Genomic DNA, 26,921 nt, shown 5'->3' on the forward strand with positions numbered 1-26,921 from the left:
CATCGATACATGTAATACAGGTGAACAGAAGCTAAACTTCTAGGCAAATCTAACTCATAAGAAACCCCACCGATCCTTCTCATAATCTGATAAAGACTTATGTAATGTGGATTAAGTTTTTCTTTCTTTCCAAATTGCATGAAACCATTCATAGGGGAGACCTTTAGAAATATCCAATCATCAACTTCAAACTCCAACCCTCCTTCTAAAATTGGCGTAAGACTTTTGGCAACTCTGAGCTATCTTAAGTCACTCCCTAATGAATTTTACTTTGTCCATCACCTGATGAACAAGGTCGGGCCCAAGAACATGAGTTTCACCCACTTCATACCATCCTATCAGTGACCTTATCTCCTTCCATAAAGAGCCTCAAATAGAGCTATTTAGATGCTCGAGTGGTAGCTATTGTTGTAAGCAAACTCTATCACTGATAAATGATCTACCAACTACCCTTAAAGTCTATGACGAATGCCCTAAACATATCCTCTACTGTTTGAACAGTGCGCTCTACTTTTCCATATGTTTGTGGGTGGAAGGTGGTACTAAGGTTTACCTGGGTACCTAAACCTCTCTGAATAGACCACCAAAACTGAGAAGAGAATTATGTACCTCAACTAGATATAATAGATACTAAATCTCCAAGAAAATGAACTATCTCTTGAATGTATAACTTAGTATAATCATCCCCTAATAATTAGTCTACATTGGAAGAAAATGGGCAGACTTGATGTTTATCATCTCCTATTTCCAAAGAGGTAAAGCTATCTCTTGGGAAGTGGCACCTGGTCTCAAATGTTCCACCTTAACTTGTTGACAATTCAAAAACATAGCCACAAAGTTTGCAGCATCTTTTTTCATGTTATTCCACCAGTAAATCACCTTAAGATCATGATACATTTTTGTAGAGCCGGGTGAACAACATACCTGGAAGTGTGAGCTTTGTCGAGAATTCTATCTCGTAACCAATTAATATTTGGAACACATAAACGACCTTGATACCTCAAAACCCTATCACTTCCAATTACAAATGTCTTTACATTTTGTTGACAATCATCTTTCTTAAATTGTATCAGAATAGCATCCCGGGTTAGTTTATCCATACCTTAGTACATAATGATGATTTAGCTACCTCTTATATGAACACTCCTCTTTCCTCAGAATCCAGAAGTAGAACCCCCGAATTTGAAAGCTGATGAACATCCTTCACCATGTTCCTCTTTCCTTCCTCTACGTGAAAAAGGTTGCCTATGGACAATCTGCTAAGGGTGTCAGCCAACACATTGGGCTTACCTAGGGGAAAATCTAGTCTCATGTCATAATCGTTCAACAACTCCAACCACTACCTCTTCCTAAGATTTAGTTCTTTCTGTGTGAAAAAATACTGCAAACTTTTGTGATTAGTAAACATAGCAACATACACCCCATAAAGATAATGACGCTGAATCTTTAGTACAAAAACCACCGCCGCTAACTCTAGATCATGGGTGGGATAATTTTTCTTATGAACCTTTAATTTCCTAGATGCATAAGCCACTACCTTACCCATGATGCATAAGTACACACCCAAGTCCCACCTGGGACATATCACAAAAATTATTCTTGCATGAGTTGGACCACAAAAATTTAACCTTTTTCTGAGTCAATCTAATAAGTGGAGCATCTATGGATGAAAAACACTCTACAAATCATCTGTAATACCCTGCCAAACCCAAGAAGCTCTGGATGTCAGTTTGAGTCATGGGCCTGGGCCATTTTCACTCTACCTCAACATTTTGGGGGTCAGCCTTAATTCCCACACTAAAAACAATATGCCCCAGAAAAGCAATAGAACTAAGAAAAAATTCACACTTGGAAAACTTTGCATACAACTTATGATCCTTAAGAGTTTGAAGGATGATTTGGAGGTGATTCGCATGTTCCTTCTCACTCTTAGAGTAAATGAAGATGTCGTCAATAAAGACTATGATCAATAGATCTAGAAACTGGTGAAATACCCTATTCATTCAGTCCATAAATGCTACGTGGGCATTAGTCTGTCCGAAGGGCATTAATAAGAATTCATAATGACCATATCGGGGTGAAAAAACCATTTTGGGACTGTTAGCCTCTCTAAACTTCAACTGATGGTACCTAAATGAAGGTTTATTTTTGAAAAACATTTGGCACCTTAGAGTTGATCAAAGAGATCACCAATTCTGGTAAGAGGGTACTTATTTTTAACTGTTACTTTGCTCAGATAATGACGATATATACACATATAGAGGGAGCTATCTTTCTTATGCACGAAGAGTGTCGGAGCACCCCAAGAAGAGACACTAAGACGAATAAAGCCTTTATCAAAAAGGTCCTTTAACTATTCTTTCAACTATTTCAATTCTGCAGAATTCATTCTATATAGAGAAATAGAAATAAGGCAGGTGTCTGGCAACAAGTCAATGCCAAAATCTATCTCCCTATCTAATGGTATCCTAAGGATATTATTAGGAAAGACTTATAGGAATCGATTCACTACAGGAATAGGAGTGATGGACTTTTAGTGCTAGAACCTTTGGCCCAAATATAATGATACAAATAACCCTTTGATATGAGCTAATGGCCTCTAAGATAAGATATGAGTTTTCCTCTAGGGTTAAGATAATATCCCTCTCACTCTATAACTGACTCATTAGGAAAAGAGAAGGTGACCTTTATGGTTCTGCAATCTAAGGTAGCATAACATGAATGGAGCCAATCCATTCCCAAAATAGCACCAAAATCAATCATGTCCAGCTCTACAAGATCGGCCACAGTATCACGATGAAAGGTAGACACCACACAATTTTGATAAACTCTCCTAGCCACAATAGAATCACCAACAGAAGTGGAAATAAAAAAGGGTTCTGAAATATTTTCAAGCTTAAAACCAAAACTAACTACCATGTAAGGGGTCACATAAAACAAGGTAAACCATGGGTCAAGTATAACATACACACCACAGGAGAAATTTTGTAACATACCCATAACAACTTCTGGTGAAGCCTCTAACAATTTTGTGACCACCTCCAGTAGCAAAAGTTGTACCCTTAGGTAGTGGAGCTGTAGAATTTGACTAGGACTTAGTACTTCCAAAATTTTGTCTAACTAAAGGACAGTCTCTTTGAATTTGACCTGCCTGACCATAAGTATAGCACACCATCCTACCTCACAAACACTTTCCTAGGTAATTCTTACCACAATTACCATAACATAGGAATGACCGGTACAGTGTCACGACCCAAACTGGGGCCTGGCCGTGACGGACATTCCAAACCATGAAAACCCGCAATGCCCTTCTCTACTTGGTAATCATGCACAACATTCATATATTAAAAGAAAATATGGAGATATAATCGAATACGAAAACATGGTCATACACTTAATTATAAAACCCTAATATCAACAAAACAACATCTGAACCAGTCTGCAAAATCTCTACTACATCTGAAAATAAATACTATCTGAAAACTGGGATACGGCCCCAATAGAACAAAACCATAATAAGTAACATAAGCTAAAAGACATAGGCCTTCTAAAATAAAGAAGGCTCACCAAATGCACAGATAATTGTTGTTTGAAAACTATGGCTGAGCAGGACCTCTGAACTTAACTTTAAACCCTAAGAGGTAGGGGGTCAGTATGAATGTACTGGTATGCAGAGCAAATCCAAAATAATAATTTGTATTCAACATATATGAGAGCAATTTAAAATAGTTCATAAACATATCATATAGTAATCTCCTGGGCATTTTCGAAAGACTTTGGAAAACCATCTGAATTCTGTGACACTCTTTATTTTACTTCTGCGCTAGGTGGTATACCTAAAATTCTGTAATTCCATGGGCTCTATGGAATCTTCCATTAACTCGACAGCCAAGCCCCCAACCCAAGTGTGTCACAAGGATCGGAGTCTCTGAATCTACTATGCCACATGGTTATCGCCAGTGTACAATAATAATCTGCCCATATTGGCAAATACGGTTTTAGGCTGAGTTACTTAAGCTCAAGACTTCTTCGGGTAACCACCTAACCCTCTTTATGCCTATTTTTAAATCAGTAAAACGTACATTCTCTGAAAATATATTTGAAAAACATTCTCTAAAGACATACTTTGAAAACAAACTCTATTAGGGCACATATACTTATGGTATCTTCATACCATTGACTTGCAAGTCACATCTCTAAGCTATTATTATCATATTAGAATCTCTATTTCCAAAACATAAATTTGGGACCACCATATCAATAAATTAGTTTGAAGCACCCTTTCCTTAATTACTCATGTAAACACATATATGCAGCTCTCTTTGACAACATTTCAAATGATAATAGGTGGTCATGTCAAAATTTTTAATCTTATGCATATCTTTCTCCCTCCAACAAACAACATTTATATCAAGAAACTCCCTCTCAAAATCTCTAAATCATGCTCAAAATACTATGGTGTTTGAGTAAACTATTTTCAAGCCATAAATCATGCATATTAAATCTGTCACAATAAGATCACAAATTTAAATTCATCACAAGAGAGGGATTTCATAATTTATGCTCTCAAACAATCTTCAAATCTGAATTTTTCATACATATACATATACATGTAAATCAATTTGAGGGGAAAGGCCTAAGGGACAAATCTACAATGCATTTGAACATTTATATTGCATAATAAAATCATGTATTTCAAAACCCCTTTCTAAAATCATCCTTGAAAATCTTTAAATCATTGTTTAGTGTTTCCAAGCACATGTAGTTTTTAGGATAAACACCATATACCTTAAATTATAAGATCTGAAAGATGGAACCTAGATCTTGATAGATGAAACCTGGATCTTGCTTTGTTTCTTGGAGATCTTCAACTTAAGGCTTGATTTTCTTGAATTTCTTGTTCTTGGAGAAAATCCTAATTTCATCTTATTTTGAGAGTGAAGAGCAAGTTTTTGATGTTGTAAAACTAATAATAATTGATTAATAAAACTTAAGGGGTGATTTAATTTGTGTGAAATGTTTTTGGTGTTAGGAAAAGACCAAAATATCCCTACGAAATCACTTCCCAGTTGCTGAAATTCTTAGCTGACGACCAAGGCTGACCAACCTTCACATATATGACAAGCCGTTAGTTTTTGTCATCACTTGGGAGCTGAAATTGATGGATTTCTGCCTAAGACTGAAGACATATTCTGACAAGTCAGATTTGTGACAAGCCATTAGAATTATCGTCACTCAGTTGCCAGGCTGATATGCTGGAGTAAAATGGGCATAACTTTTTGCTCCGATATCGTATTTTTGCAAAATTGGTGGCATTGCAAAGATGACTCAAAGAAATTTCATTTGATATATAGTAGGAAGCCCAGTTCATCATATACTAGGAGTTATGGTCGATTGAAGTTGGTTAAATTTTAGACGCTAACTAAAACTTGAACGATAGGAAAGCTTTAAACTAATCCTTGAGTTAAGGGACCTCTATGATCACAACTAATGCCCAACTAGATTCACAAACTACATAAATGATTAACATACTATATTTTCATTGGATTTATGTCTTTTGGAACATCTACGTGTAGAAATGATGGTTTTCATTCTAGCCCGAAATGCAGGGTGTTACATTCTCCCCCTCGGTATCATTCATCCCCGGATGATAAGTAGGAACATGTTGAAGCTTAAAGTTATGGAGTAACGCGGACATGATGTTCCTTCTAAGAAAGGACACAACTGATCTAAAACATTTAAACTTCTACTATGAAACTGAATTCTGAGCTGACTTCACAATTCTTGCTTCAAGAAGTTGATTCGTGCTGAATGTTTAGGATTCCCTTGAAATGTTCATGATACAATCATAAATATTTAATTTGGAAGTGATAAATTATGCAAGTACGAATCATAACAAAGGAAGATTTAGATTGTACAAGGATATTACACTGTCTAAGGTAAAATATTTGGTAAAATTTGAGATTATGCGTTGAACTCTTATGAACTGAGTCATGACTAAATAGCTGACTCTGAAACATGATGCTTGGATTGAACTTAATTCTCAATTTAAATGGATGGAATAGATTATCTCTTGAGATGGTCATATGCATGAGACTTGGGATAGTAGGATGGGGTGAAAAGGTGGAAAACCACAGCAACTTGTCTACCTTACTGTTAAACTAAACTTCTATCTATTCACACTGAACTAAACTGGAAACTTATATGTAATTGGAGTATCTCTTCCACACCCTCTCTAAAGAAGTTCTAGTGCCATTAGGGAGCAAAGAATCTTGAGCATGAGTTACACACTGCATCCAACTACGGAATCACAACAATGAAATCACTCTATAGCATGGAATATAAACATATATCTCATAAACTGGGATAGAATTACCAGGACTTACGAAATACAAATTCTTACTGTCAAGCTTAGCACACTTATCGAATATCCCTTAACTATATTATTCTTCTTAAATACCATACACATTCGATTCAACTTATAACTCTCAAATGGACATTTAAAAATGTTTCTACTAATGTCTGTAGTAGCTTAAATTCTCTCATCGTGATCAAGCCTAACTCCAATTCACAAACTACAACATGCCATACTATGATGCTAGTCTAAACCATATTATTCAACCTTTATATCCTTTTAAAGTTCACCCTATGCATATCATGCCTTACCACTTCAATGACTAACTCTGATCTCTTACTGTGGATTCACTAGCGTATATTGCGTTCCTCCACTTAAATCCCAATAGGTCATTCAAGCCTATCTTTATAACCACATATGAACGTCAAGATAAACACCCATAAAGAGATACTTCACATATTCTCTAAACCACTGTCAATATAACTCCCACGCGCTACACCAAGAACATAAACACACCAATTTCCACTAACAATCACATGTATTCAATACTTGGCCCCAGATCTTACTTCACACTTATGGCCTTATCTAAAACAAGCATACAATGATCCTCCATCAACAAGAAAACATTCACTCATCACCACTATCATTACATAAGGAAGAGTCAGTAAAAGGTTAGAACATAAGACTTAGGAGTATGGAAGGATACTATATGAAACTCGACACTTAACTGAGACCTGAGGAACAATGAATCTATATCAAGGATTCATCAGAGTGATCTGAAGTGAGGGCATACCTGGCAATAAGCTGAATCTCGCCAATCATTTGGCATGTAGCATGAGTTATGGGAACTGAGCACACATTAAAGTGTAAGTACATGAGTAATGAGCTGCATGACCTCAATTTGGAGTTCATAACAAATGGAGTATGATTCCGACTACTGAATGAACTAGAACACCTTATTTTGGGACTGGAAGAGTACATAGTTTTCTATCATATGCATTAACATGAACCATGATCATGGAATTGAAATGTAAGGCATGAGTAGGTATTGGGATAACTGAAAAATACTGAAATGAGAATGGGTTGAGCCTCACCTTCATTTTCTTATGTTCTATATCATATGGTATCACTACTAGAATCTGAGAGCCTGACTTGGTTATTTGTCCTATTATGTCCCCCTTAGCTTCAAGTAATCATCTTATGTTTGAGAGATCTCTTTCTAGACTTTAAACTAAACTACACTTACTGCACTCTATGGTCTGGAAAATGACCATACACACATATCATAAAACTTAACCCGAATGAATACACCTAAAACTAGAAAACCTACTGTCAATACTACCTTCTGAGGTACACTTTATCTTTCTATAGTCATTAATAATCATCATATAGTACTTGAACACTTACTAACTTTGAATCTTCATGAATATGCCCTTAGTTGTAGTGCACATCCTCTAGTGCTTCTACTCTTATTTCTATTAGGTCAACCTTCAAAACTCAAACTTAGATTGCAACACTTAACATGGACATCATGAAGCGTTTGATGAACCATGCTACTTTCGTCATAGCCTACCAATATCGCCACCCCAAACTTATATTTCTGTACCATGAGGATCAAGATCATATCAAAAAGCTCCACACTATCAATCAAAACACTTGGCCTTTTAGAACACCATGTACCATATAACTAGTGTTTCTACACCTAGCAACTCAACGGTACCACTAGCCTCATACAACATTTAATAACCTTAAAGAAAATACTGCAACCTCATATCACCTTGGGCATACTTTTTACCTCATGCAAACAATATTATACTTCATTATGAATCAAATAAACTTAATCTATTACATACACCGTTCAAGCCTATTAGATCACTTCCATAAAACTAGTATCATTAACCAAGAAATCATCACATCCACCTTCATGGATACCAACTGTTCAAACTTAATGTCTAGTGCAAAACATGATTTACAACCCAACCTGACAAATAATTCTTACAAACATTCATCATTGATCTTAAGATACTATTCTTAGATCCACATTCTACATTAAATTCAAGCCTATAGTCTAACATCAACCATTTACCACCAATGAAGAGTGCAACATAATATAATAGTCCATCAAATTGGGACATTCTATCCTATTACATCAAAAAATCTACTACATACCTTCTCACAAGTAGTACTAATTTACAACTACCAACGAAAAGAAGATCAGGGGAGGGGGGGGGGGGAAGTCAGATAATAGACGTGGTCAACCATAATCTGATATCATAACCCCATACAATCTTATCTACTTATACGACTTTCTCACATCACACTTACTTACCCAAGAATACATTTAGACTACCTTCAAATTCCACAACAACCATAAGTATCTAGCCATTTTCATACTTCAAGCAGACAATAATTCACCTTAACTAATAACTCCTCCTCTACCTTCTACTAAACTAACACACAAAGATGTATCACTTCATTACCAACTCAATATCATGCAAAAAGATTCAGCTATACATATATTCAACAAACACAAGAACAACAAGTTTCTAGTGAATTGAAAAAGGCCTCACACGCCTTCACCAGACTTTGATTTTTCTGTATTTTGAACAAGAAAATGAGATGAATGACAAGGCAACTATGCTAGTAAATCGAAAGAGCCCCAAACGACTTCGCTAGACTTTGAGTTTCAACAACACAATGATAACAAGATTTCAAGAGATAGAAACTTGACACACAATAATCAATGGTCTAAGAATACATATCTTACTCTGTATAGATAAAAAAAATCTAATTCAAACACTCCCCCTATAGACTACCATACAATCCACACATGCTACTAGCTACCATATTAGTCTATCACTATAAATGGGTAGATCATCCTCAAACATTGGTTATTAATCTAAAATATTTATTTACACAAAAGTCACCCTTACTATAACTTCTAAATTTGTCACTTCACATCACTAACTTCTTGGTTCAGCATCACTACCAATAGGTCATGAAACCAACACTTAACTTATACTACTACTCGAGTAGAAATACAGTTCCAATATTTTGCTACACATCATCCCCCTGAAGCGTGACATCTGCAACATAAATTCTGAAAATTTCTTAATACACTTAATACTGCAGGCTGAAATGCACGCTCTCATCAGAATCAAAGTTCACACTAGAACCAATACACTCTTAATGACTAACGGACTCTTCTTAAGCCTTAGCATAATTTTAAAATCTTATATGGCTCAATCAGAAAGGACCAGACCATTTAGACTCTAAACTTCTGCACTTGAATCGCCCTAATAATGAGAGATATCTGAGCACATTAAAGTAAGAAAAGAATTGGGATAACTTTGCTTTCTTATGGGTGACACCATAGAACGAATTAGAGTATGAAAGAGGAGTATTTTGACTCCATAGCACGAACTAGAACATGAAGAAAGGGAGACATTCCTCAACTCCTTATAGCTTCCTCGTTATAAGTGTGGCGCGCTACACACCCATAAATAAGACTCTACTCGACGCGATTCCCTACACACCCTGGGACCATGAATCTTCCTCTGATACCGAGTTTTGTCATGACCCAAATTGGGTCCTAGCCGTGATAGACATCCTGAACCATCAAGGCCCAAAATACCCTTCCCTATCTAGTAATCATGCACAACGTTCATATAATAAAAGAAAATATGGAAATATAATCAAATACGGAAACATGGTCATACTCTGAATTTAATTTAACAATTAAGAATAAAACCCCAATATCAACAAAACAACATGTGAACCAGTCTGCAAAATCTCTACTATATTTGGAAATAACAACTATCTGAAAACTAGGATAAGGCCCCTAGTAGACCAAAACCATAATAAGTAACATAATCTGAAAGACATAGGCCTTCTGAAATAAAGAAGGCTCGCCAACTACCCACATCTCTGCTATCTGAAAACTCTATGGCTTAGCAAGACCTCACAACTGAACTTTAGACCCTGGGAGGTAGGGGGTCAATACAAAAGTACTAATGCGCAGAGCAAATCCAATATAATAATTTCTATTCAACATATATGAGAGCAATTGAAAAAAGTTCATAAACATATCATATAGTAAGAAATCTCATGGGCATTTTTGAAAGACTCTGTAAAAATCATCTGAACTCTGTGACACTCTTTGTTTTACTTCTGCGCTAGGTGGTATACCCTACAATTCTGTAATTCCATGAGCTATATGGAATCTGCCATTAACTCGGCAGCCAAGCCCCAACCCAAGTGTGCCTCAAGGGTCGGAGTCTCTAAATCTACTATGCCACACGACCATCTCCAGCGTACAATAATAATCTACCCGTATCGGCAAATACGTTTTAGGCTAAGAGTTACTTGAACTCAAACCTTCTTCGGGTAACCACCTAACCATCTTTATGACCATTTTTAAATCTTTAAAACATGCATTTTCTGAAAATATATTCTAAAAACATTTTTTGAAAACATACTCTGAAAATATACTCTATTATGGCATACATACTTGTGGTATCGTCATACCATTGACTTGCAAGTCACATCTCTAAGCCATTATTAGCATACTAGAATCTCTATTTCCAAAAAATAAATTTGGTACCACCATATCAATAAATCAGTTCGAAGCACCCTTTCTGAAATAGGCATGAAACCATATGTATGCAACTCTCTTTGACAACAATTCCAGTGATACAAGGTGGTCATGTCAAAATTCTTAATCTTATGCAAATCGTTCTCTCTTTAACAAAACACATTTATATCAAGAAACTCCCTCTCAAAATCTCTAAATCATGCTCAAAATACTATGGTATTTGAGTAAACTATTTTCAAGACATCAATCATGCATATCAAATCATTCACAATAAGATCACAAATTTAAAGTCATCACAAGAGAGTGATTTCATAATTTATGCTCTTAAACAATCTTCAAACTTAAATTTTTTATAATTATACATATACATGTAAATCAATTTAAGGGGAAAGGTCTAAGGGCCAAATAAACAATGCATTTGAACATTTGTATTGCATAATAAAATCATGTATTTCAAAACCCCCTTCTAAAATTATGCTGGAAAATCTTTAAATCATGTTCTAGTGTTTCCAAGGCCATGTAGTTTTTAGAATATACCCCACGTACCTTAAACTATGAGATCTGAAAGATGGAACCTAGATCTTAATAGATGAACTTCGGATCTTGATTTTTTTCTTAGAGATATTGAACTTATGGCTTGATTTTCTTGAATTTATTTGTCTTGGAGAAAACCATTATTTGTTCTTATTTTGAGAGTAAAGAGGAAGTTTTTGATGTTGTAAAACTGATAATGATTGATTAATAAAACATTAGGGGTGATTTAATTCGTTTGAAAGGTTTTTGTAGTGAGGCAAAGACCAAAATACCCCTACAAAATCACTTCTCAGTTGCTGAAATTCTCAGCTAACGACCAAGGCTGACAAGCCGTCAGCTTTTGTCATCGCCTAGGAGCTGAAATTGAAGGGTTTCTACCTAAGGCTGACGACATATTCTGACAACTCATCAGATTTGTGACAAGCCATCACAATTGTCATCACTCAGTTGCCAGGCTGATATGCTGAAGTAAAATAGGCATAACCTTTTGCTTCGAGATTAGATTTTGGCAAAATAAGTATCGTTGGAAAGAGCACTCAAAAAAATTTATTTGATATATAGTAGGCCCCACAGTTCGTCATATACAAGGAGTTATGGTCGATTGAGATTGGTCCATGTTTTGAAGCTGACTAAAACTTGAATGATAGGAAAGCTATCAACTAGTTCTTGAGTTAAGGGACCTCTATAATCTCGACTCATGACTAACTAGATTCACACACAACATAAATGATTAACACACTATATTTTCATTGGATTTATGACTTTTGGAACATCTATGCGTAGAAATGATAGTTTTTGTTCTAGCTCGAAATGCAGGACGTTACATACAACTAAGCCACACTACCTTGGGACTGAGTACCTTGTATACCCTCCCCATTTCTAGGCTGAGAATTTTGAACTTGTCGATCAACTAGAGGTTTAGGCGTCGGGGAGCTAGCTGATCATTTAGCATTGCTCTATAATTTCTTTTTAGACTAATTATTATCCCAGTTTCCTCCTTGATGCTGACTGACATTCTGATCTGCAGACCTAGGTCTCTTAGATTGCCTTTTTTACTCTTACCTATGCCTGCCTCTTCGTCTCCTCTTTTACCTATTCCATATGCACTGATAACCAGGAGAAATCCATATCCTTGTTTAGCATTACTCCCTTACATTCTAACACCAAATCATCAAAGATACCAGATGTAAACTTCCTCATGCGATCCCTCATGTTGCCTACTAACTCTTGAGAATAATAGGATAGTTGGGTGAACTTTAATGCATATTCTTTGACACTCATCTTTCCATGTTTCAGGTTCACAAATTCTTCATCTTTTGCTTCACTTGTATCCTGGCAATGAACGATCTAGAAAGGCCTCTTCAAAATCACCCCACATAAAAGGTTCTGTATCTTTACCACTCAAATTTTTCACTTATTATACCACTGGTTAGCTATGCCAATTAAATAATAGGGTTCCAGCTCATCCCCCTCAACCTCATTAGTATGCATAACTCTAAAAAATTTCTTCATTTCATCAACAAATATGTTACGTCCCGAGCCGAGGCCCTAGACGTGGCATGCACCCGATACTATTACTAGTACAAGAGAACGTTTTGGCATATCGCATGAGGATACAGATAACATAATGAATAAAGAGGAAATAGAATAGAATAAGATTTCTTAAAGGATATGAATTTCATAAGTGTTCATTAATATTACTTAACGTCTGAAGATACAATAGTAATGACAAATAATACTAAAATTTACAAGATCTGACTGGAAACTAAATCAGTCTGTGAATCCTCTAATAAGTACCAGTACTAAAAGAAAATAAATTATAATGGTCATCATATCTCGCCCAACCTCCTGATAGGAAAGAGGCTCACCAATAGCAGAAGATAGAGATCCTAATGAGGCACCTAACCGTGGACATGAGAACCAAAACCTACATCATGAAATAATGTATCACCAAATGCGGTCAATACATGGAATGCATTGGTATGCAAATCCATTTCAGGAGAGTTGTACATGAAGAGATTAGAAATGACAATAAAATTTGAACGTAAAAGAGGACAACCGAAAGGAACAAGAATATAAAATAAATTTATAATTGACCAAATAAGGTAGATTTAACTTCTTTGATTATTTATGGGAGAAAGTAGTGAACCATTATAAACCTCTATGTCAGCGCATGGAGTCTAATCTCGGCCCTATTAGCTAAGCCGTCCTATAACTTTCCGTGCATAGGACGTGACATGACATAATTTACTAGCAACTATCCATGGTTAAACCCTTTTTGGGACACATAATAAAAAAGTCATCCGCTTTCGAAATGATCTTTATCCTATGTCGGTAAACATAGTTTCAGGCATTTGTCATTTAGACCTATACCTTCGCGATCAGCTAACCAACTCCCTTATGCTCATAACGTTATTGTGATACGCTTACTTTTCACATTAAATATTTTTCTCCCAAATGTGTCGAGTCGTTAAAGACTTTTTATCTTTCCAAGAGTCCGTTAAGATCTCAGACGAAAATGTGTTGAATTCTGTTCTTTATCGTGATTAATTACTTTTCTATGTGGAATTTATGGATATGAGACCCGTCGACATGTAGAGCATCGAATAATCTTTCAAACGGTATGTGGATCATCAAAAACGGACACTCGAGCAATGAGGTATGATCATTCCTATCTAACCGTGAAAAGTGGTGAACAGTAAATGTGCAGGAAAAAAATACCTAGGCCAGGCGAATTTTAGGGTCAACTTCAAACAATCATAACTCCTTGTATATAATGACCTGGGTGAACTACTATATATCAAAAGAAAGCTCTGAGATTCATATTTACAATGAAATTGGTTTCATCTGATTTTTCCATCGGAGCAAAACGTTATTGTCAATCTACTTCGGTCTATTAAAACTGTCCACCAAAGGACAGATTTGACATTATTTGATTTTTAAGGGTATTTTGGTCATTCCCACTCCAATCCATCCTGTTAAACCATGGATTTAATTCCATTAAGAGCATTCAATAGCTCATTTTTCTCCAAAATTTCCTAAGCTTCAAACCCCAACCCTACTACTCCAAATTTCATCCTTCTATGTCTCTTGTTTGAGCTGTAGAAATTTTAAATTGTTTTGGCATTCAAGTTGGTCATCTTAAGGGCTTCGAAAAGCACCCTTTATTTTCGTGAATAAAGTTCCAGAGTCGGAAGTTCATATTCATCTTCAATTTTAAGGTATGTGGGGCTTTAAACCAGAATAATTCTTCCGTTCTTATGCCCGTATCTTTAAATTTTATTATGGATTATTATGATTTTGGCAAATGAATTTTTTTCCAAGATATCTACCATGAGATTTTGATTATTTATATATGTAAATTGTTCAAGCTTCTCAATTATGATTATTTAATGGATTCATGTGGTTCTGTAATTTGAATTGTAAGTTTTGAATCACATGAGTATTTGACTATTTTCGTTCTATGAATTGAGATTTAATTTTTGGATTCTTGGTGTTTCTATCAAGAATTGATAAATTTATAACATTTATCCAGGTTGTAAGTTCAAGAATGAATTATTGGTATTTCCAAGTGTTTTCGAGCCATGTGTCAAATTTTGAGCTTTCTTATGACGATTTGAGTTCTTGGGTATATTGATATCGAAGTTGCAATGAGTCTTTGTATTTTCTGGATGGTTTTGATGAGTTAAATTAATGAAAATATTACGTATTGAGACTTCATATCCTTTTCCAGATGTCGAGTCGGTTATGGTTTAATGCATTGATACCTTGTCGATGTTGAGGAAGATTAAAAAGTTTTGAGCTAAAATGTGTTGAGTTAGGAATCTACAAATTGATATGATTTGATAAATGAGAAAGGGATTTGATTTGGTCTTTATGATTGACCCTTGTGATGTTGTGTTGGATTTCCTAACTCGTTCTAAGCTTGTCGGGGAGTAGTACTTAGCATCGAGAGGAAAATTTGATATTTCCCCAAACCTATGTACCACCGTAGGGTTGTTTGATGATGATATTATTGGCCAGTGTGCCCGATTATGATTATTGCAGTTTTAAGGTTGTACTCCCTGGCAAAGAGTATGACGCTCACGCCAATGAGGGTTTCAAACATTTGTATTCCACGTTGCTCATGTGGGGTTGTTGGTCATAGGAAACTCCCGTGTCCATAAGATTAAGTTTCTTGAATTACCCAGTCATTCCGAGGTTTTAGTCAGAGTTGAGATGTTTATTATGTTTAATGGTCATTTATGATGATTTATAATTACCTATGATGATTTTTGACAATATGATAATTTATGATGATTTAGGATGAATTATCATAATTTATGATTTATAATGATTTACGTGGAATACGATATTTTATCATATGAAATGTTTATTGTGAAATTACAAAAATTATGATTTCATATAACTCAAGCCAAGTGAGTCATCATTATCCATATGCATGTTTTCATGAAATTGATTATACTATTTATATTGTTGCATGCACCCCCACATACTCAGTACATTTCAAAGTGCTGACCTACATATTTTCATAGGCTACATTCTTACCAAAATGTAGGTACAAGCTGTAGCGCACATATCATGTTCAGCTGGGTCGCAGCTCTCGATCGGCAGGTAATTAGTCCTTTTGATTCAGGGACTTGAGTCGTTCAGATTTGAGGTGTATTGTATTTTCTATATTCATCGTATTGAGTAGAGGTAGTTGGGAGTCATGACCCGGCTATCTTTGGTCAATGCTAGTAGAGGATTCGTAGACAGTCACTAGTAGTCAGTGTATTCAGTTTCAAATTTGTATATATATGAGCATAATTGTGATTGTGTAAATTTATTTTCATGTTGGTCAGACTAAATTATGGGTTGTTTCTGCATTATTCCTTCTATTTTATGTATTTTATTCAGTTGCTTTGGGTTATGCCAGATGAAGGGTTAGCTTGGGGTCACTTGTGACCATAAGCACCGTGTGACGTCTCGGGATCCGATTTCAAGGCGTTACAGTTATCTTCTTGATTCATGTTAATAGATTAGCCATATTAAGCTCATATTCATGGTTTAGCCACTTCAAGGCTCATGCTTGAGAATTAACCAACTTGAGTTCATATTTGAGATGAAGCCACCATAGACTCATAATCATGTATTATAATCACTAGGATTGATAGGAGGTACAATCATAATACATTAAATCAAATTAATTCATCAGTGAAGGATTTTCATAACTTTATCATGAGTGAGCCTTTGGAATGTACATGTTGTTTTTAGCATAAGTTATGAGTTTAGAATTCCTATCTTAAGGTAATAAAGACATTCATGATTTAATTCATAGAGCAACAAGTCATACGGATCGTGTCATTTTGTGTCGTGGTTCATAAGAGAGGTATTTTATCATATTATAGAGATCATGGAAAATTCAAATCATTATAGCATGGTTATTTTTACTGATTTGTGACCAACGTGCTATCTTTACAAGGCTCATGTTAATATTTTAGTCATTTTGTGGGATCACATTGGGATTCAACAAATTTGGTTTCATACATCATGAACTAACACTCAGTATTGTTTGGTGAGTCATTGAAAGAAACGTCTTGCAACATCATTATTACAATATTCCAAGTCATAACTTCGATAACACTTAATGGAACTAAAGTGGAAATTGAGGGAATCTAGTTGAGCTTCATGGATCACGGTTCATATGAAAACAATTGGAGTTTTCAGTATGATGTCTTCTTAGAAACAAAATTAAAAATTCACAGTTTTTAGTTAAAAAAAAAAAAAGAAATAGGCTAGCCGAACAGATGTTAATTTGTAGTGTGTTGCATGTGTCATAGCCATCCAGAAGCGAGATACCATCTATTTATGATTGTAACTTTTCAAGAACAGTGAATGACAGTTTACTTCTATGGAAACTTAAACAAAATATCTACAACTACTACCTGGAAACAAACATGTGAAATGGACAGTTAAAATGCCAAAAGCAGAACACAAGAAGCCCACATATTTAGAACAGTTTATGCAGAGTATGTGAATGCCATATGGATCGAAAGAAATCATATGTTCTTCGAAAGGATAGCTAGAGACTGGGAAGTTTTAATTTGCCAAAGAAAATGGCTATATGTGCTGTGTGAGCTCAAATTATAGGGTGCTAAACTAGTTATAGTGTGCTAGGTTAGGCTAGAATATGAGGATTGATTCAAAGGCTATTAGTATGGTTTAGCTTTTCTTGATTCTGTTCCGAGATAGCCAGGAATGTTAATCGGCTATGGATTTGTAACTCTTGCAGCAACTTGTAGAATAAATATAATTTACATAATATCGAGTATCCACAGAAAAGATTAATGGACCAAGATGTTTTTTTTTTTTAAAATATTACTTTCCAGGTAACTTGAGACAGGTGACTCAATTAATGGACTAAGATTTTTAAAACTCTTTTCACCATCATTATTTTGAAAGTAATCATAATTTGAGGAAACATAAAACCAAGAGAAAATATAAAAGAAAAAATCTTACATACGTCAAAATGTTAGAGAAGTTAGTTACCGGAAGGAACGAAACCAAGATTGATTCTTGAACCAATTCTCTTGGATTTCCTTTTTTTAATGATTGAATTTGAGAGAAAAGCTGGATTTCTTGATGATGACATAGTTTGTACAACTGTTGGAGAAATTGCTGTTTTTTTTTATTGTGTGTAATTGATGAAGGTAGAGAGATTGTAATTGATGGAGTTTTTAATGTGAGTATGTGAGACAAAGAGAGATTGTAACTAATGGAAAAATAAAGAACTTCTATCTGTTGAAATAAGGTTTGCCAGATGAAAAACAAGTGTTTGAATATTGATGAATAAAAAGGAATTTAATCACTTTGGATAAAGGTAAAAAGGAAAACACGAATTTTACCTCGAAGGTACATCACAAGTTACTGAGTGTGAGATGTTACAGAACCCTTGGGGTCCTCCTCAACCTTTCTGCCAGTAAAGGTGGGTGGGTTCAGCCTCATGAATTAGCCAACACGAGTAATTTCAGACGATTATAAGGACGGACTTTCAGAACTCAACATTTGAGACTTCTCTCTGAGGAGGTTGGGTACGATTAACACCGATCGGGGAAGCCCGAGGTGGACTAGTTGGGACTAGAGGAACTCCTTGAGTAACAACAAATTCTAGAGTATGAGCTCTATTATGGGTCTAATCCCATAAGTAGGACGAACATCATCAACATGGGTGTTCTGCTCGTTTGATCTATGGGGAGGCATGATAAATCTATGAAACATAGGAAATTAAGAGTTAGTGGATGTTCAGACTCTGTAGCATGAACTAGAGCATAAAGAAAAGAGAGACATTCCAAAACGCCTAGTAGCTTCCTTCTTATAAGTGTGGCGCACTACACACCCATAAAAAGGACTTTACGAGATGTAAATTCGTAGACACCTTGGGACCATGAACCGTGCTATGATACCAAATTTATCACGATCCGAACCAAGGACCTATCCGCAATGGGCATCACGAATCCTCAAGGCCCAAGAGGACCCTTAGCAATTAATCATAACCATACCTTATCTATTATAATAAAGCAGAAGTAAACTGGAAACATGATAATTCTATTATTTAAACTTAACAAATGCGGGAAATAAGTCAATAAGAAAACCCAAAATCCATCTATAACAAGTCTACAAAGTCTCTATTGTACTAAAACCAATAATCAATCTAAAATCGGGACAATGCCCCTGGCTGTACCATGAGCAAAAATCAAAAGGGAACCAACACATATGAATAAGATGCCTTGCGAAGTAAGGGAGTCTCACCAACTCCGAATATCTAATAACGATCCACTGTTTAGCGGGGCCATGGGACTGGGGCTCAGAACCTAAAATCTAATCTAGGGGTCAATACAAAGAGGTATTGGGACGTAGAACAGTCTAAAAAATAACAAATATCTTATATAAATAAAGTGAGAGCATTTTGTAACCAACTTATCATAATATATCAAGAAATACATGGGCATAATCGATAAGCTTCAAAATATTTCTGCAAATCTCTGCTCAACCATTTGTTTTACTTCTAAGCGAGGTGGTACACCCTACATAGCTACAATCCCATGGGCTATATAGAATCTGCCTTTGACTCAGCGGCCAAGCCCTCAACCCAAGTTCACCGCAAGGGTTGGAGTATCTGAATCTAATACGACAAAGGGCACACGACCAGTGTATAATCCCTATATTGGGGCATAAAAAAACCTGTATTGGAAAAATATTGTTTCGAGCAATGATGTATCTAAACTCGTGCCTTCTTTGGATAACCACCTAACTCTCTTAGAGACCATTTTAAATATTTTTTAAAACATGCATCATACTGAAATCATGATTTGAGGTCGGAGAAAAATCTCTATTCTGTTCTGTTTTGAGTCTGTCATGGCATAATTTGTTTGGTATCATCATACCAAGACATTGTAAGTCATATATATATAGTCCACATCGTATATGCTTTGTCCCTTTCAATCAAAACAATTTAATTGACAACCAAAACAATGTTCCTCACATGTGAGAGTACTTAATTCAAAATATCTGAAGACTCATGAAAACACTCTTTTTTTTAAATTATTTAGCAAGCGTGGTCATCTTCTTTCCTCAAGCACATGCATATTCTTTAATAGGGAACATTATCCTTTATAGAGTAAGGGAAAAACCCCTCTAAATTATATCATAAGAAAATAACAACCCCTCAACGTTCGCAAAACACTTAAATCAACTTTCGACCATCCATTTAAACAATCCATAACATTGCCAAAATATGAGTTTCATAACAAGAGAGAGAATTTGCATAAATTTTGCTCTTATATAACTTTTCAAATCAATAACAAATGTACATATGATAACAAGCCAAGTTTTGGAAAAACAATCTCATCATTTATGCAAGGTTTCATCATAAAAAAGATTAACGATACATGTTCTTCATCTTTTCAAAATCCATCTCGTGTAGGAAACCATATATATTTATATATATATATATATATATTATAATCTTTTTTGAAAAGTAATTTTTCTATGCCCATGATGTTTAAGATAGCCCCACGTACCTTAAGCTTCTTGATTGGTGAAGAAAGCTCGAATTCCTTATTTTTCTTGAGAAAGAGGTTGGGTTTGTTTTAGGTGAAAGGAGAGGATTTTTTGAGTGGAAAATTGGAGAAGGGAAAAATTATGCCCTAACTGATGCCCAAGTCATGTTAAGAATTATCGAATTAAGGGGGAAAAAACCCAATTGCCCCTCAGTCATTTAAATTTGAAATTGGGCGTACATGCTTATCACGATGCGGTCTTATCATGGTAGTGTATTTACCTCACTGCGATGCAGTTTACATGACAAGGGGAATTAAACCGTTATACGGGCTTATCATAATGACCTACTAGTTTCATTATCAAAATATATCCCAAACCCCGTCCAAAAAATCCTTATCTACTCAGATTCATGCTCCTTACATCCTTGAACATGAACTAACCCAAAAACCAACATCTCAGGGTCAAGAAGACCAAAATAAAAATCCTAAAAGTGTAAGGTTCTAGAGAGTGACTAAGTTCCCAATACTTACTAAAAATTTCAGGCGTTAAGCCCTCTTATCATGCAACTAACAACTGAACTAAGCTAAGAATAGTAGGGGTATTACAGTTGTATAGTTTACTTAGAGCCAGCATGAGTAGGTCCCATACTAGGAATCTCATCAATAGTCTGTGAGATGAGGAGTAACAAATGTATGAGGAGTAATAGATTCTGCTACAGGATTCTGAGAAGAATTAGTGGGCTCATTGTGCGATGGTATAGAATACTGGTCACTTGTTTCGACACCTGTATAGGGTAAAAAAAGAAACACATGAGAGATAAAGATGGTGGCATTTGTTGGAAAGGGAAGATGTTTTCTTTAAAGACCACATCTCTAGTGACAAAGAGGATTATGGCATGAAGATCATACAACTTATAAACCTTTTGCTGAGTTATGTATCTAAGAAGACAACTAGGATAGATCTTGAGGAGAACTTGTCACTAGGTTTTACCTGGAGTAGCATAAGCAACGAAACCAAAAACTTTTAAGTGATTAAGTGCAGGAGGAGCACCCTATAACACTTTAAATGGTGTTTTACCAAAATGAAATGATGATTGTAACCTTTTGATCAAATACACTCCAGTTGGTACATATTCTACTCAAAATCTTAAGGGCATACTAGATTGGAATCTCAGAGATCTAGCAACATTGAGAATATATCTATGTTTCCTCTACACCACCCTATTCTGTTGGTGTGTATAGAAACGTAAGCTCTAGTGAATAGTGACTAATGATACAAGTAGGTCATTTTCCTGTAAATTGAAGAATTTACTCCCATTGTCTATTCTAAGAATCTTCACAGGAGAAAGAAACACATTCTAAACCATAAGAAGGAAATATTTGAGTGCAACTACAACTTCTGCTTTGGAGACAAATAGGAGTAACTAGGTATACCTTGAAAAATATTCAAGCAAGGTGAGGAAACAACTCTTACCATCATGAGTTGGGACTATACGAGGAACCCATACATCTCTATGCAAAAGTTGAATGCAAGCAATAGTAAAGGTAGTACTTATAAGAAAATAAGGTCTAGATTGCTTGCCTAGAGGGCACACAATATAATGTTCGGCAGAGTTCTTATGAACTTTTACATTTTTGAAGTAGTTTAGTTTTAGTAGAATATTAAATGGCACATGACCTAGGATTTTGTTCCATAAAGAGAGATTTAGGTCTGCTGAGGGTGCTTTCACTGCATAAAACTTAGTGATTATTGCAGGTAATTGAGGACCTTGAGTCATTACAGGATAAACATCACTTAAATCTTAAAGATCATGAAACCAGGATAAAAATTTGCACAGCAATTCAATTCTTTGGTCAGCTTGGACACAAACAACAGATTGTACTTAAACTCTAGAAAATGTGGTACTTCACTGATCTGACAACCTTTAGGTAATTGTGAGTGTCCGACATGACTAACACTTGTACAACCACCTGTAGGCAAGTGAACTCAACCATCAGTTGATTCACTTAGCATCTTGGTGGTGTTAGTCAGCATGTGTATTGTCAATTTTTTTGCTGAATGCCTCTCAATATTGAGAGTCTTTCCATTAAATAGAAAGTATCAAATATTACATCCCTATAGATCCACATTTCTATCCCTAAACATCAACTTTTTTACCTGCTAAATCCACTATTCTATACTACCAAATCTGCTTTACAATAGCCACTATTCTTCTTTTTAATTACTAAATCAAATCTATGTAATTACACTAATATATAAAAATATATAGATAAATTAATATATACAATATTTACATCATGCAAACATCCCCCCTCAAATTGTTGTTGGTAGATTAAGAAGCATCAATTTGCCAAATAAAAACTGATGTCGTCATCATGCCATTTATTTTGTAAATGCATCAGCTATTTAAAGATCACTAGACATGTGCGGAAGAGTAATGACACTGTTATTTACAGCTTCACATATATAATGACAGTCTACTTCGATATGTTTGGTCTGCTCGTGATAAACCAGATTAGTAAAAATTTGAATAGCACTTGTATTGTCAGCATTGGGAGGAGTAGGATTCGATTGAGGAAATCCAAACTCAACAAGTAATCCACGAAACCACACAATCTCGGAGAAAGCAGTAGACATTGCTCGATTTTCAGCCTCTGTTGATGATTTTGACACACGGTCTTGCTTCTTACTCTTCCAAGATATCAAAGACTCTTCAAGAAACATGCACCAACTAGTAACCAAATGACAAGTGTCAGAACATCCTGCCTAATCAAATTCACTAAAAGCATTAAGATGAATAGGCTAACCACTAGGAAAGAATAATCCATGAGTAGATGTTCGTAGGAGTTATCGAATGATGCGACAGAAAGCCACCAAATGAAGATGACGGGGAGCTTGCATGAACTGACTAACTTGTTGAGCTGCAAAAGAGAGCCTGCCAATAGTAAGATAATTTAAGCTCCCAACTAATTGCCAAATTATAGTTAAATCAGGAAGAAGATCACCTTCCTCCCGACAATACTTTATATTCAATTCTAATGGAGTATCTACAATGGAGGAATTCTGAAGACCTATCAAAGAAATCAAATCTTGGGTATATTTATGTTTATTTAGAAACACAGCAGATGAATCATGATGAACTTCCACACCCAATAAATATATAAGAGTACCAAGATCTTTCATATGAAAAGAATTCTTAAGTTGTGGTTACAGGCGAGTGATTAGTGAAGAATTAGTTCCTGTAATAATAATGTCATCTACATATACCAAAAGAAGAACAAAACATGTGGATGTTTTCCAAAGAAATAAGATGAGTCATATTTTCTCTACTCAAAAGATAATTGTAGCAAAGTAGACCAAAATTTTTCAAACCAAGATCTGGGAGCTTGTTTTAATCCATACAAAGATGACTTCAACTTGCATGCATCTGCTGTAGGCAATGAGAACAAACCTAGTGGGGGTTTCATATAAATATCCTCTTTAAGATCACCATGAAGAAAGTATTTTTGACATCTATTTGATGAAGAGTCCAGTTTTGTGAAGCAACAATGGCAATAATAGTTCGCAGCATCGTCATTTTTGCTAACAGTGCAAAAGTCTCTTCATAGTTCACACCTTACTCCTTGTTACCAAGAACAACCAACGGAGCTTTGTACCGAAAAAGAGTTCTATCAAAATGAATTTTAATTGACTAAACCCATTTACATCCAATTGGATGGACATTTGAAGGACATGAAACCATATCCCATGTGTCATTTTCTTTAAGAGCCAAAAATTCTTTCTCCATTGCCTTCTGTCAACATTCATGCTTGGAAGCTTTTGAGTAACAAGTTGGAACAGAAATGGTGGACAAAGTAGATGAAAATCAATACCAATTAGGAGTACGAGATACTCTCAAAGATCACCGAGTGGGCTTAGGAGTAGCAATCCTTGAAGAATTCTCAAATTCTAGTTGTGGAGCAGTTTCAGATGGCGCATCAAAATCAGGAGGGGGTAAAGTTCGCCACTAACGTTCCTACACAAATAAGGTTTGAACCTCTTAGAAGAAAATGACAAATCCTTAAAAGTAAGAAGAAGAAGAGAATAAAGAGATAAGTCAACATGAGTAGGAAAAAAATACTGATTCTCATAGAAAAACAACATTTCTAGAAACATGAAATTTATTAGAAAATGGATCAAAACAGAGAGAACCTTTATGTGAAGTACTATAACCCATAAAATCAAATTTAGTAGACTGAACAAAAAGTTTATTACGCTGAGAAGGCTGAAAGTGCACAAAACAAATACAACCAAATGTATGAAAATTATCAAAGCTTGGATTTTTGTGATAAAGAAGAAAATTTTGAGATTCAAGATTTAAGATTTTAGATGGTAGTGTATTAATTAAGTAAACAGCAGTAGACAAAGCTTCCACCTAATACTTAGATGGAACAGAGGACTCAATCAATAAAGTATGGGTGCCATTAAAAGATGACGATTTTTACGTTCAGCAACCCCATTTTGTTGTGGTGTATATGGACAGGAGCGTTGTGAGACAATTTCTTTTTCAAGAAAAAAAAATTTGAACTCCTAATACATATATTATCCTCCAGAATCAGATCTTAATAATTTAATGCAAGTAAAAAATTGAGTCTCAATATAGGCCAAAAATATCTTGAATATGAAAAACACCTAAGATTTGGGACTAAGAAAATATACCCACGCAAATTGACTATAATCATCTATAAATGTCACAAAGTACTTTAAATGAACATGAGAAACAATTGGTGAAATATCCCAAACATCACTATGAATGACATCAAAACACTCTGTAGCACGACTACCCAAATTAGGAAAAGGAAGAATTTTACTCTTGCCTAATTGACAAGTAGAACAATCAAAGGAAGTAGTGAAAAATAGTTTTTTGTTCACCAATAAATCCGAATTTTATAAATGAGTTAACACAATATAATTTGGATGTCCTAAGTGCTTATGCCCTACCACAGTCTTACTAGGTGTAGAAGTAAAAGAAAATTGTAGAACACTAGGAATGGAAAAGTGTATAGGAAACAGTCGTCCAATTTAGGCCCGTTTCCAATTATTGTCCCTAACACCTAATCCTGTACAAGACAACCATTACGAGAAAAATTCACATCACAATTTTAATCTACCAAATGTCCAACTAAAATAAGACTAATGGAGAGCTTTGGTGACACAAAAACTTTGTTGAATGTTTGAGTAATAGCCCCAATCTTTGTAATGGGTAAATTACTACCATTGGCAACTTGAATTTGTGATGGACGATGATACTTTATAATATTTTTTAGTATAATAGATGAGTTGGTCTTATGATTGGAAGCTCCAAAATCAACAAGCCAAAAATTAGATGCAAGATCATTACCTTGTAGCCCTAAAGCTGAAAAAGATGACATGATTATTTGTCATACCATTTCAGGAGTAAGAACTTATCCCAAAGAGGAGTTCTCAGTAGTGAAACCATTTGTCCTAGCTTGAAAATCATTAACCTTACAATTTTGAGGGCGTGTGAGACATTCTTTGATAATGTATCCTTGCTGTTCGCAATAATTACAAAACTTTCCTCCACAATTGCTACCAATATGACCATATCCCTTGCAACTATAGCATTGAGTTCTAGACATATCCCTGCCTTTTCCTTTACCTTGGGCAGCAAATGCAATAACAATATCATCAACTTTCTTGAAAGCATTTTGTGTGACAAAACGTTGCTCTTCACGGAGTAATTCCCTAAAACAAACATTAAAGTAGGGAGACGGGTCATGATTCATCAAGTGGGAGTGAACACTCTCAAACTCAGAGCGTAACTTCATCAAAAATTAGTCTCGCTTGGTTTGCTCATGAACTTGTTGAATTACAGAGAGTGATTCAGCATGTATTTTGTAATAAACAATATCTGTTAATTCAGCCCATAAATTCAAAAATCCAGGAAAATAATCCCGAATAGAAAGACCTCCTTGAGAGTAATTAGCGATTTCATACTCTAAGTGAAAGCATCGGGCACTATTATCTTGGTGGTAAACACTTTGTAAATAATCCCACAAGTCTTTAGCTATCTTGTAAGGCCTGAGATTAAGAACAATAAGAGGGTTAATTGACCCTAAATGCGATGTCATCACCCGAGCATCTTTAATCTTTCTTTCATCCAACTTTGTAGGATCAGTAGAAGCAAGATCGACTCCATTTATATGTCCCGATAGTTCTTTTCCACTGACAAATAACTGAAACTGAAACTCCTATGATGAAAAAAAAATTTCAGCAAAATGAACGCTGAATGATTCAAACTGATATGAAGTCATAATTTATGAAAATTAGAAACACTGACTCAAAAAGAATAACCAAAATAACCAAGATCAAAGTTGATGGTGTTAATTGTCAAGG

This window comes from Capsicum annuum, chromosome 6 (assembly GCF_002878395.1).
Source record: "Capsicum annuum cultivar UCD-10X-F1 chromosome 6, UCD10Xv1.1, whole genome shotgun sequence".
Classification (NCBI taxonomy): domain Eukaryota; kingdom Viridiplantae; phylum Streptophyta; class Magnoliopsida; order Solanales; family Solanaceae; genus Capsicum; species Capsicum annuum.